Source organism: Pongo abelii, chromosome 8, assembly GCF_028885655.2.
Source record: "Pongo abelii isolate AG06213 chromosome 8, NHGRI_mPonAbe1-v2.0_pri, whole genome shotgun sequence".
In the NCBI taxonomy this organism is placed as follows: domain Eukaryota; kingdom Metazoa; phylum Chordata; class Mammalia; order Primates; family Hominidae; genus Pongo; species Pongo abelii.
In genome coordinates, this window is record NC_071993.2 from 48,862,983 (window position 1) to 48,877,077 (window position 14,095).

The window sequence follows — 14,095 nt, forward strand, 5'->3', positions numbered from 1 at the left end:
TGAAAGGGAAAGAGTTTTAACCAATGAGCTTATACAGGAAGTGGGGTCTGGTTCACATGGGAACTAGTAGGACATTGTCAGAACTTGGGCTTTTACTCTGTGTGAAATGGACACCCCCACAGATGCTCCCATCTTAATCACCAGAATATGAGAATCTGCACTGGTGGAACCTGCCCCCAATATTTCAGCGTAGGTTCTTTCTATTTTCCATAAGTGTCGGCCAGCTGAGAATTAAAGAGAGACAGTATAAAGAGAGGAATTTTACAGCTGGGCCACCAGGGGTGACATCACATATTGGTAGGACCGTGATGCCCACCTGAGTCTCAGACCAGCAAGTTTTTATTAAGGGTTTCAAAAGGGGAGGGGGTGTAAGAACAGGGAGTAGGTACAAAGATCACATGCTTCAAAGGGCAAAAAGCAGAACTACTAACAAGATCACATGCTTTTGAGGGAACAGGACAAAAGGCAAAAGCAGAACCACTGATAAGGGTCTATGTTCAGCAGTGCACGTATTGTCTTGATAAACATCTTAAACAACAGAAAACAGGGTTCAAGAGCAGAGAACCGGTCTGACCTCAAATTTACCAAGGCAGAGATTTTCCCCACCCTAGTAAGCCTGAGGGTACTGCAGGAGACCAGGGCTTATCTCAGTCCTTATCTCAACAGCATAAGAGAGACATTCCCAGAGCGACCATTTATAGACCTCCCCCCAGGAATGCATTCCTTTCCCAGTATTAATAATAATATTCCTTGCTAGGAAAAGAATTTAGCGATATCTTCCCTACTTGCACATCCATTTATAGGCTCTCTGCAAGAAGAAAAATATGGCTCTTTTTGCCCAACCCCACAGGCAGTCAGACCTTATGGTTGTCTTCCCTTGTTCCCTAAAAATCGCTGTTATTCTGTTCTTTTTCAAGGTGCACTGATTTCATATTGTTCAAACACGCATGTTTTACAATCAATTTGTACAGTTAACACAATTATCACAGTGGTCCTGAGGTGATGTACATCCTCAGCTTACGAAGATAACAGGATTAAGAGATTAAAGACAGGCATAAGAATTATAAAAGTATTATATGGGAACTGATAAATGTCCATATTAAAATGAAATCTTCAAATTTATGTTCCTCTGCCACAACTCCAGCTGGTCCCTCCATTCGGGGTCCCTGAGTTCCCACAACGGAAGAGTTTTAGGATGTCTTCCATTAACCCTTATAACTAAGTGTTTTTTACAAAAAAATGAAAGTTTAAGGAACTGTTTAGATTTTTTTCAAGAATATTTCATAGACAACGTTATGTTTTTCTAAACAAACATTATTTCTAGTTGTCTTTCTTTTTGTGACATTAGCAGCTGTTTTGAATTATTTTGCCAACTTGGCAGCAACCACTACAGTTTTCTAAAACTAAGAACTCTATATTCTAGAACTCTCTTCCCTAAATGAATCCTCATAAAATTTGCAAATAGAGAAAATGCACACACAATTCCAAAGATAAAAGTAAAGCCAAAGTCACTGTCAGCAATTTTTGGCAGCCAGGCATGGAGACTTTCAGAGCTTTTAACAAGGTTCTTCTCAGCAATTCTAGCATCCAGATATAGCCCCATCATAGACCTCGCACGAGTGTGTACTTCATAATCCTGGTGAATACAGAAGTTTCCTGGACTCATCATGAGCTGCTGCTTTCCCTCCTGTATCAGTGTTTTCAGCTGATGCCATTTGTGATTGTGTTTCTGACTTTCTATAGGCAACCTGCCAAACCTTCATTTTTTTTTTTGCTTAGATGCACAAGAATGCAGGCACTAATTCTTATGTTAAACTGTTTATTTCTATAATACTTAATTGGCTGTTTTCCTGGCTGAACCAAACCAAGAGCAGCAGGGATGATAACTTCCAAAATTGATTAAATTAGAGGTCAAGAAATTGAGCCATTTTAATTCTATTATTCTTCTTTCATATATTAAATAGAAAACTTTTGTAGATAGTTTTTCTTCATTATCTCTTTGGTTACCCTGAGGTACTGCTTGTAGAGAAAAGGTAGAATAAATACAGGATTCTTTCCCTTTATTTACCATTTTCTATTTATCAGTTACTTTTTTATTTACCAGTTTTCTAAGTAGTATTCTGGTTTCCTAAAATCCTAGAAAGCACTTGAATAAATTAAAAATGGGTTGATTTTTTTTTTTTTTTTTTTTTGAGAGAGAGTCTTGCTCTGTCACCCAGGCTGGAGTGCAGTGGCATAATCTCAGCTCACTGCAAGCTCCACCTCCCAGGTTCACACCATTATCCTGCCTCAGCCTCCCGAGTAGCTAGGACTACAGGCACCTGCCACCATGCTCAGCTAATTTTTTTGTATTTTTAGTAGAGATGGGGTTTCATTGTGTTAGGCAGGATGGTCTCAATCTCCTGACCTCATGATCTGCCCGCCTTTGCCTCCCAAAATGCTGGGATTATAGGTGTAAGCCACCATCCCTGGCCAAAAATGGGTTGACTTTTTAAAAATTAATGTAGGGAATTATTCTCCTGCCTCTTCTGAGTCTAATGAAATTTTTCTGTAAGATATTGTATTTTTAAGTACTAGAATTTTTGTTTTTTTACGTTTTTATCTCTGCTGAGATTTCACATATGTTTACTCAATATTATTATTATTTCAGTCCTTGAGCATATCTATAATATAGTAGTATCCCCTTATTTGTGGCTTTACTTTCCTCACTTTCAGTCACCCACAGTCAAAAAATATTAAATATAAAACTCCAGAAGTAAACAGTTTATAAGTTTTAAGTCATGCACTGTTCAGAGAAATGTGATGCAACCTCCCGCCATTCTGCTGTATCCGGTTCAGGATGCAACATATCCCTTTGCTCGGCAGATCCACACTTCCTGCTTCCTGCTCGTTAGACACTTGGAGCCATCTAAGTTATCAGATGGACCTAGCTTAGTATAGCAGTGTTTGTGTTCAAGTAACCCTTATTTTATTTCGTAATGGTCCCAATATGCAAGAGTAGTGATGCTGGCAATTCAGATATGCAAAAGAGAAACCTGAAAATGCTTTCAGTAACTGAAAAGCTGAAAGTTTTCCACTTAATGAGGAAAAAAAATATGCTGAGGTTGCTAACATCTAGGGTAAGAATTAATCTTTTATTTGTAAAATTGTGGAAAAGGAAAAATAAATTCTTGCTAGTTTTGCTTTTGTACCTCAAACTGCAAAAGTTACAACCACAGTGTGTGGTAAGTGCTAAGGTAGGATTCGGTATTATCCATGGTTTAAGAGATCCACGGAGGTCTTCCAAAGTATGCCCCACAGATAAAGGGGGAGTACTGTAGTCTTTTAATGCTAATTCCAATATCTGGATGATGTATTTTTTCTATTGACTGCATGCTTTAATATCATCATAAGCTTGATGATTTAAACATCAGGTGTGCACCTGCTCATTGCAGTCATCATCATCATCATCATCATCATCATCATCATCATCATCATCATTATTTTTGTTTGTTTGGGTTTTTTTGAGATGAATCTTGCTTTATGGCCCAGGCTGGACTGCAGTGGCATAATCAAAGCTCACTGCAACCTCAGACTCCTGGGCTTAGGTGACTCTGCCACCTCAGCCTCTCAAGTAGCTGGGACTACAGGCACATGCTACTGTGCCTGCCTAATTTTTTTGTTTTCTATTTTTGGCAGACAGAGGGTTTTACCATGTTGCCCAGGCTTGTCTTGAAACCTGGGCTAAAGCAATCCATCTGCTTTAGCTTCCCAAAGTGTTGGGCTTACAAGTGTGAACCACCATGCCTGGCTTGTGGTCATCATTATTATTGATGCTTATATTAGTTCATGTTTGGATAGTGGGACCTCCTTCAAGTTGCCTCTCGGATCCTATGGACGTGACCCTGGGGGATATAAAAGTGCCCTTGCTTTCCAGTATGACAAGATGCTCTAGACTGATTTTGCACATTGCCTGCCTGCAGCCAGAAAGCAGCCATTTCTCCAAGAAGCTTTGGTTCCTTTTAGAGAGTGATGATATGGAGAATCCAAAGTTATGGCACCAAGGAGCTTTCTGCTTCTGTTGTGTTTAATGCTTCTAGGACTTTTCAGTGGATTAGTCTAAAAGATAAGTGCATTTTTTAATAAAAAATTATAATTTTTAAGTAAACCTTTCTGTTAACAGTCTTGATTAGAGGATTTTAATTATGCTCAGAGATAATACATCTGTATCTTCTTCTATTTCATTTGAAAAGCACCAGTTTTCAATGTCACACCCATAATGAGGCAGAGTCTAGCTCTGTCGCCCAGGCTGGAGTGCAGTGGCGTGATCTTGGCTCACTGCAACCTCCAACTCCCAGGTTCAAGCAATTCCCTACCTCAGCCTCCAGAGTAGCTGGGATTACAGGCATATGCCACCACACCTGGCTATTTTTTGTATTTTTAGTAGAGATGGAGTTTCGCCATCTTCGCCAGGCTGGTCTTGAACTCCTGACCTCGTGATCCACCTGCCTCAGTCTCCCAAAGTGCTAGGATTACAGGTATGAGCCACTGCGCCTGGCCTTCTTTTCTTTTTTTTTTTTTTTTAAGACCCAGTCTCACTCTGTTGCCCAGGCTGGAGTGCAGTGGCGTGATCTCGGCTCACTGCAACCTCCACCTCCCGGGTTGAAGCAATTCTCTGCCTCAGCCTCCTTAGTAAATGGGATTACAGGCACTTACCACCACGCCTGGCTAATTTTTTTTTTTTTTTTTTTTTTTGAGACTGAGTGTCACTCTGCTGCCCAGGCTGGAGGGCAGTCGCGTGATCTCGGCTCACTGCAGCCTCCACCTCAAGTGATCCTCCCGCCTCCATCTCCTAAAGTACTGGGATTATAGGCATGAGCCATCACATCCAGTCAATATAACTTGATATCCACAAGGAAACAAAACAATTTGTTTGACTCGCTTTATAGCAATATTTGCTTTATTGTGGTGGTCTGGAACCAAATCCACAATATCTTTGAGGTATGGCTGCACTTTCTAAGCATTTCCTGAGTCAGCCTACTTTTTCTCCATTTTTATTGTCATTATTCTATCCATTTTTTTGTTTTCTTGTTGTTGTTTGGAAACAGAAAAGTGCTGTGTCGCCCAGGCTGGAGTGCAGTAGCACGATCATAGCTCACTGCAGCCTCGATCTCCTGTGTCCAAACTATCCTCCTGCCTCAGCCTCCTGAGTAGCTGAGGCTACAGATGCACGCTACCACACGTGGGTTTGTTTTGTTTTGTTTTGTTTTGTTTTTGAGACAGAGTCTTGCTCTGTCACCCAGGCTGGAGTGCAGTGGCGCAATCTCGGCTCACTGCAAGCTCCACCTCCTGGGTTCAAGCAATTCTCCTGCCTCAGCCTCCCGAGTAGCTGGGACTACAGGCGCCCGCCACCATGCCCGGCTAATTTTTTGAATTTTTAGTAGAGACGGCGTTTCACCGTGTTAACCAGGACAGTCTTGAGCTCCTGACCTCGTAATCCGCCCACCTCGGCCTCCCAAAGTGCTGGGATTACAGGAGTGAGCCACCGCTCCCTGCCCGGCTCATTTTTAAAAAGATGTTTGTAGAGATGGGGTCTCATCATGTTGCCCAAGCTGATCTGGAACTCCTGGCCTCAAACAATCCTCCCGCCTCAGATTCCTGAGTAGCTAGGATCAATCCATTGCTGAAGAGTACATGGATGTTACTTTGCAGACTGTCAACCTGAATTTGTGTTTGCTTGACATTGCCTAATTATTACTTTCAGTTTCAGCTTACCCACTTTTTGTCAGCAACATGCAGAAAAGACTGTGCCCTTTTTAGTGTATTGCATCAGGAAGCGTCTCACATTGGTTTGTGCCGTTACTGGTGCAGTGACTTCCAGCCACTTGGTTAAGGTGGAGTTGGCCATATTTCTTCACTGCAAAATTACGGATTTTCCTTTTGTAATTAATAAGTGTGTGTGAGAAGGTTCTTTTAGATGAGGTATATATCTCATTCTTCGTCAAACTATAAGGTTTTTTTTTAAGTGAAAGAAAATTTATTAAGAAACTAAAGGAATAAAAGAAAGGCTACTCCATAGGCAGAGCAGTGTCACTTTAAGATTTTGAGGTTAACTGATTTTTGTCCAAATCAATAATTACCATGATGATTGAAAAATGATTATTACTAAGTTTATTTTCATTGTCTCAAGTTCTGCCAACTCTGGATCCAGGCTGTGTCAGGAGAGTAGTGCGGTGCCTCCTGTACCTGTCTCAGCCTCCTACAGTCCTTTTTATTTATTTTGTTTTTTATAATACAGACAGGGTCTTACTGTGCTGCCCAAACTGGTTTCAAACTCCTGGGCTCAAGCAATCTTCCTGCCTCAGCCTCCCAAAGTGCTGAGATTACAAGCGTGAGCCACCACACCTGGCCAAGTTCTTTACCATCTTCAGAAGGCTTAACTTGCACTTTCAGCAAAAGGATAGATTCCTAGGAAGACTGTGAGAGACAGTTGGGGCCTAAGTTGATAATACCAAATACACTGAACTTGACTGTGTTCACCATGCTCTGGCTCTACAGAAATGAGAGTGGTAGTGAGGTTGGTGCCATTTTGTGTGTCTTCTGTACCTTGAAGTCCCTCAGAAATCTTGCCCCTGGTCTTCTTGTTCTAAGAACACAACAGTTTCTCTTTTTCTGTGGAGATGAAATCTAGATCTTTGATTTTGGAACCAAATTTGGACTCTTGACTTTGGAGCACCAATTTCTTCAGCAAGTTGTTCTCTGGAATCAATCCCAGGGTATGGGTTTATCATAAATGCCTTGATGAGAGTGTGTAATTGAGAGGCGCTATAGGTGGTATGACACCGTCTGGCTTCTCTACTTTGAAATTCCACACCAGGTTGATCTTGCCCATGGCTGTGGCTTGAATCTAAAGTCAGGTTCTGGTCTTTTCTGGAATCTGTGCCTAGCTCTTCAATTCTGGGTGACAGAGCGAGACTCCGTCTCAAAAAAAAAAAAAAAAAAGGCCAGGCGCGGTGGCTCATGCCTATAATCCCAGCACTTTGGGAGATGGAGATGGAGGTGGGTGGATCATGAGGTCAGGAGTTCAAGACCAGCCTGGCCAAGATGGTGAAACACCATCTCTACTAAAAATACAAAAAAATATCCAGGTGTGGTGGTGTGTCCTGTAATCCCAGCTACTCTGGAGGCTGAGGTAGGGAATTGCTTGAACCTGGGAGTTGGAGATTGCAGTGAGCCAAGATCACGCCACTGCACTCCAGCCTGGGCGACAGAGCTAGACTCTGCCTCATATGGGTGTGACATTGAAAACTGGTACTTTTCAAATGAAATAGAAGAAGATACAGATGTATTATCTCTGAGCATAATTAAAATCCTCTAATCAAGACTGTTAACAGAAAGGTTTACTTAAAAATTATAAGTTTTTATTAAAAATTTAAAAAATACACTTATCTTTTAGACTAATCCACTGAAAAGTCCTAGAAACATTAAACAAGCATTCTGGACTCTTCTGTATTGATTTCTAAAGCAAGTTTTTGTTTCGTAGCATAACCTGGGTAAGATTTTTGATTGAAGGTATTGATGAGGATTTTCAATTGATCTTCTGTGAATTTGGTGTGATTGCCCCTATGATTTGTTGCTACCATCTTGTGTGAAGAGGTGTCTTTGGCCATGCTGGAAGAGAGTCCTGGAGGCTGAGCTACTGTCTGGGAGACCACTTACAGCTCATTTTTAAAAAGAAAGTTTGCATATAATACAACATAATTCACAAATCTAAAGCTTATGGTTTTCTGGGCTTTGACAAATGAAAACACCTGTGCAACTTCAACCCTTACCAGGATATGGATGAGAGTTTCCACCCGAAAGCACCAGTATTCTAACAAACAGCTTTGCATTTTTTGAATTGTTCAGTGCCTGTGAGGATTCCTTACTCCAAGTTTATGAAAAATATATTCAGAAGGCACAGTCTACAATTATTGTTTGGGTAAGTATTTTCATCAATTGTCTGAATATTTGCTGTGAATTTAAGTATGCTGATTTGTATGTAGTTGTCTTCTGAGAAACATTGTGCTATTTTTTGTGTGGAAACCACTTGTAAAATAAACAGAGATTATGAACACACAGAGTTGGTTGTGATGGGCACATCTACCTGTGGCTGCCCTTTAAGTGGAAGGTGAAATCCAACTCTGGAGCATCAGCAGCCTGAGCTGGTGCTGGGCTCACACTGACCCTGGGAGTGCTCTATGCATGCTTCACCTTATGAGGGGTGCGGTAGGAACAAAAATAGAAAAGTGTGCTCTACTTTCACATGTTACCAAAGGACAGAGGATACCACCAAGGAATTAGAAAACTGTCAGGTGAGGATTTATTCTTCTTAATAGCCTTTCAAACAAGGAATTTGAAAACAAGATTCTACTCATCCCACACCAAAATGTAAACAGATATATTATTTTTTATATTCCCAGGATAATTTCAGTTTTACTTAAGCATCACTATTGCCCTGAAATGTCAAGTGGAAAAATAAATGTGAATAATCCCACCACTAGCCTCCAGACTTGATGTTTATGTTATTTCCTTTTTAAAATGACCTTTAAAAAGTTATAAATTAGAAATGTAGAAAGTAGAATGGTTTCATGCAAGAAATACTGGAATAAGATCCCTGTTCTGGCCCCAAAGTCTTAGACAAGTCATTCAGCCTTTCTAAGCGTCAGTTCTCCCATCTGGAAGACACAGGCATTTATCTCTATTGGAGCTTCTAGCTCTAACTGTCAGTGAGTTTCTGAAACCTGCCCAGGAAGGAGCAGCCCTAGTCCAAGTGCATGCCGCCCCTGTGCTTGCCTTTTGCCTCCTTATCCTTGAGGTAGCCTGCAGGCTCCTCCTCATTCATCTCCTAAGCCAGTGCTATCTGACGGCAGGGAATATGTTTCCAATTCTGGTCACATCCGAAAGAAATTTTTCCTGGAAGAAAGATTACATCTATGACCTGCAAAGCTTTATGCTTCTCTCTGTATTCCAGATCTTGTGTTATTTTTTTTATATGGGAAAAGTTACAATTTTTTTTTTTTTTTTTTTGAGACAGAGTTTCGGTCTTGTCACCCAGCTAGAGTCCAATGGCGTGATCTCAGCTCACTGCAACCTCTGCCCCCTGGGTTCAAGCGATTCTCCTGCCTCAGCCTCCTGAGTAGCTGGGATTACAGGCACCTGCCACCACGCCCAGCTATTTTTTGTATTTTTAGCAGACACGAGGTTTCATCATTTTGGCCGGGCTGGTCTCAAACTGCTGACCTCAGGTGATCCACCCACCTCAGCCTCCCAAAGTGCTGGGATTACAAGCGTGAGCCACCACACCTGGCAGGATTATGTCTTTTCACACGAGAAAAATTTCTTGAGATCATAAGGAAAAAAAAAAATCCCTGAGCCAAAATAAGTCAGCCAAGAAGAAAAAGAAAATGAAAAGTTAGAAAAATACGTATTTTAAAGGAAGTAAAGTGGACATAGCAGTCACATTGAAATCTGGGTATAGAACCACCTTCATCTCTAAAGTTTATATTTAGCCAACCACTATTCTAAGCAAGGTTGTGGTAGGAATACCTACCAACTATTGCAGGCCACATGCCACTTAAACAGGCAAAAAGTAAAGCAAAGCCATAATTGTGGTTTGATATTTTGGCTATTCAATCTCATTTCAGTATTTGCATGGTCTCACATTTTGGAAAACAAAATTGTGGTGATTTCACTTGTCTCTTCATATCACGATTATACTCAAAACTGAGAAACAAACGTAGACTAAAGAAGTAAACACTAAAGGGTGAGATCATGCAAGTTAAACAGATACGCTTTCTCAGGGGAAGGTCACTTACCCATCATGCGCTGATATATTCTTGTGAGCTTATATGGTTCTAGTGTATTTACAACTTGACTAACTTTACATGATTCACTGTGTACTGTAGAATATATTAAATTGACATTTCCTGGTACAGAATAAATTTGCATATGAGTGAAACAAATGATGAAAATAAATAGGTCTGAGTCCATATAATTCCACTGGTTACCAATTTGTGTCTTCAGCTCTACACCAAAGCAAATATTACAACTCTGAACAAGCAAGCAGGCGAAGAATAGATTTGCTGTAACCTCAGATGTCTCTGAAAACATTTGTATTTTTTTTGTCACATTGTACTTTATTTAAAGGTGGCCATAGCATTAAAGTGTCAGTTCATTTTGTACAACCAGAAATGGAAAATGAGTCAGTCAAGCTGAAGCAGAAGTTTCTAATGAAGCCTAAGGCATAGTTCTGTATAACTAATAATAGGGATACAATATTTGGCTTACTTAATTCCCAAACTGAGGTCACTAAAATTTAAGAATATCTACCAAAACTTAAGCGAAATCTCAGAGAAACTTTAAAAATAACATTTTATTTTTGATCGTTCAAAATGTTTCCATCAATATTCTGAGCCTAAATGTGTAGGTGAGTGCTTTCTCCATCTTTGCACATGTGAAGTGCGCCTGAACCATAGCCCCATATTTCTCAAACACCATCACACCCATAGAACAGAAAGGAAAGGGCAGTTTCACCAGCTAGCCTCCACAAGCCACTCCCTGGGGTCCTCCCCAGCACCTGCTAAATTTGGGAGGCCTGATTTCAGAGGGCTGGATAATGAACTGGCAAAATAAACCCAAAAGAATCGTAATTACAAAGACCAACTCAGGTTCCAGCGCAGATAGACAGCCCATACCAGTGCTTTTGATGTTAGCTGCGGTTAAGGGGGCAGGAAAGGCTCCCGCTCTATGGTCCGTGGCGTGGTCAGCTCAGCGCTGCCACCTCGGCGGGCTCCATCTCACCATGACCCTCCCAATCAGGCTGATGGTGTCTCCTTATGCCAAGTGGAAGGAACTGCAATCAAATTCTGACACGAGCTACAAATCCTCTCGGGCCCTGGGCTACTGGTTAAGCCAGTACGGCTGTGTATCAACCGATTAAACCCATTAATAACTGGCAGCACAGCACGGCCTCCTTCTCAACAAATTAGCATGCTGATCCCGGAATCAGCCATCCAGGCCCATGGTCTTTTGTCCTCACGCTTTCAAAACGCCTCCCCTGCTTCATGCTTTCTAGTCTTGAGGACTTGGCTTCAGCGTGCTTCTGAATTGCCGCTCCCTCTGGTTGACAATTCTTTTTTTTTTTTTTTTTTTTTTTTTTTGAGACGCAGTCTCACTCTTGTTGCCCAGGCTGGAGTGCGGTGGCGCGATCTCGGCTCACTACAACCTCCGCCTCCCGGATTCAAGCAATTCTGCTGCCTCAGACTCCTGAGTAGCTGGGATTACAGGCGCCCGCCACCACGCCCGGCTAATTTTTGTAGTTTTAGTAGAGACAGGGTTTCACCTTGTTTAGCCAGGTTGGTGTCGACCTCCTGACCTCAAGCGATCTGCCCGCCTCAGCCACCCAAAGTGCTGGGATTACAGGCATGAGCTACCGCGCCAGGCCGACAATTCTTTACACTGTTCTCCAGTTGGGGCGGAGCGGGAGACACCATGGAGCCCACATCTGCAGGCGGCAAGGCTTGGCGGAAGGCAGAGACCCCAACCAGGGGAAGGTGCACTTTGGACACCGAACTTTAGGGAAAGCGCTCTGGGTCAGGGGTCTCCTCCAGAGTGGTCAGTTTAAAGTTAAAAAGGCCGCCTTCAGAATAGTTTTAAAATCTATACGTTTACCCAGACACACACATTTTTCGAGACAGCGTCTTGCTCTGTCTCCCAGGCTGGAGTGCAGGTCGCAAGCCATCTTCCTGCGTCAGCCTCCCGAGGAGCTGGGACCACAGGCCCGCGCCACCACGCCCGGCTAATTTCGTTTTGTTTGTTTTATTTTCGTTTGTTTTGTAGGGATGGAGTCTGACTGTGTTGCCCAGGCTAGTCTTGAACCTCTGGGCTCAAGGGATCCTCCTTCTTCGGCCTCGCCAGGTGCTGGGGATTCAAGCTTGAGCCTCCACTCCCGGCCCTATTAATTATTCTTAATTAAAACATTTCGAGGACGCAGTGTTTGGGGCCAGCGCGGCGTTTGCAGTGGCTGCTCCAGCCTCGGGACCGCAGGTCACCGCGCGGGCCCCGTGCCTACTGGCCCGGCAGTCTTGCGGGTCAGCTCAGGGGAGTGCTCTGGAGAACCCTGAGCCCAGCTCCTGCGCCCCGCCCAACCTCGGGTCCCCAGGCCCAGCCTCCGACACGCCGCTCCCAGGGCGGCCACGCCACAGCTCCGGGCTGTGCTCCCCCTGGCAAAGGAGCCGCCGGCGTGTCCAGCGCGGCCTTCTCCTCCAGGCGGCGCTTGTGAGTCAATGGAAAAGACCTTGGCGGACTGAGCAGCCGCCTAGCATATCGCGGAAGCCTCCTGCGGCGACTTCACGGCTTGTCCCAGGAGCTTCTACAACAGCCTGGCATTGAGAGTAGAGTTGTAATATTTTCCGCCAGTTTTTCCCAGCCCGGCCCCCAAGCGTCTGATCTTAAAGTCCCCGTATCAGACTCCGGGGGGCGTCCCTGCAAGGGCGCCAGGTCCCCGACACCCGCCAGGGAATGAATCTGCGTCCCGGTCCCCCACACCCGCCAGGGAATGAATCTCCGTCCCAGGAGAAGGGCGTGGCGAGAGGGGAAGCAACAACCACAGGACCCGTGACAGTGGCCAAGCCTTAGAGGCCCCGCGTGCCTGCCAGGCGCCCAAGCCCACGCCGTCCAGGCTTCCCCATCCCGGCGGGAACCAGCTGCTCCCCCTGCACGGGCGAGGGCGCTGGGGTCACCCCCGCCGACGCCAGGCGTGAGCTCCAGAACCCGCTCCCAACCGCCCGGTGCCGTGAGCGCGGGGAGCCTGGCTCTCGCCTGACAATAAAGAAATCATCACGGACAGAAGGAAAGAGGAGCGAGGCTGGGAAGGGAGCGGCTTTAATCCGGGGTCCGCCCCCTTCAATTCTCCAGCGCAGCGGCCCCGAAAGTGGGGTGGGGACGGGGATTGAGGCTGAGCTCGCTTCTTCCTTGTTTTCCGGGTCTCGCGCCTCTGAAGCGAACTGGGCCTGGAGGGGTGTTGGGGATCGAGAGAGCGGCGTTGGTGGGTGACCGAGGGAAAGGTGGGGCCAGCCCCTGGGCCCCAGTCGGAGGAGGATTACGAGGCGGAGGCGCTGCCTGCCCGCGCCTCACCCGCTTGGTCCACCCAACAGCTCCGCGCTAGACTCGCGGCTGCGGAAGCGGAGGGCCAGGTGGTGATTACAACCCGGGGCGCTATCCCTTTGGAACCTGACCCCCAACTCTGCTCAGTAACCGGATTTCCGGAAGCCGCGACCTCGAAGCCCACAGCGTTTCTCCACCGACGGCGGGGCCGGGGCTCCTGGAAGCCTCGGAGCCGCAGCTCCAGCCTGCAGCGCACCCCTCGGTCCCCAGGGAGCAGCGAGGCGGAGTACCCCCCTGCATGCGGAGCACCCCCCCTGCATCCGGAGCATAGCAAGCATGCCCCAGGCTGAGGACCTGCGTCTTGGTGGGACTTCTGTGCCCGCCCCTCCGCCCCTCCAGGGAGCAGAGGCGGTTCTGGAAGTCGGTTTAGTGCGGAGACCGCGACCGGAGGGGCGCAGAACGCTCCTCCCAGCGTCCTGGGCTCCGCAGGCACAATTTTAAAACCAGCGGCGAAATCCGAGTCCCGCCGCTCCCCGGGGGTGGAGCGTGGCCGCCTAGCCGAGCCCCGTCTCTGGCTCCGCCCGCTTTTGCGCGGCGAGGCCGCCTGGTGAGTTCCAGGGCCATGTGGTCCACCAGCCGCCGGCGCTCTCGGGTGTCTCCTGGCCGCGGCGGGAACGGAGCTGGGTGCTCAGACGGCGCCGGGGTCGTTTCTGTGCCCCCGCCGGGTGGCCGGAGCCGCAGCTTTGCCCCTTCCCCACTGGGGCAGCGCCTTCCTTTCTCGCGGCCGGACCGCGCCGGAGTCCCCGGCCCCAGGCAGTCCGGGCCGCAGCTGTCATGGAGAAGCCCGGCGCGCACGTGGGGTGCCCGGCAGGAGCCCCGGCCGCCTCGCGCTGTTCTTCTCGCCCACGACTGTGGCCGGCGGCGGCCTCTGCTTCCCGGACAAAGCTGGAGATGCTGCTGCGGAGTCGGC

The 14,095-nt window shown here is 46.0% G+C and overlaps 1 pseudogene; it reads right to left on the reverse strand.

The window, feature by feature from the left end:
- Nucleotides 1–6,515: 6,515 nt before the first annotated feature.
- On the reverse strand, nucleotides 6,516–7,649 carry LOC100457354 (double homeobox protein A-like; annotated as a pseudogene).
- Nucleotides 7,650–14,095: the final 6,446 nt, after the last annotated feature.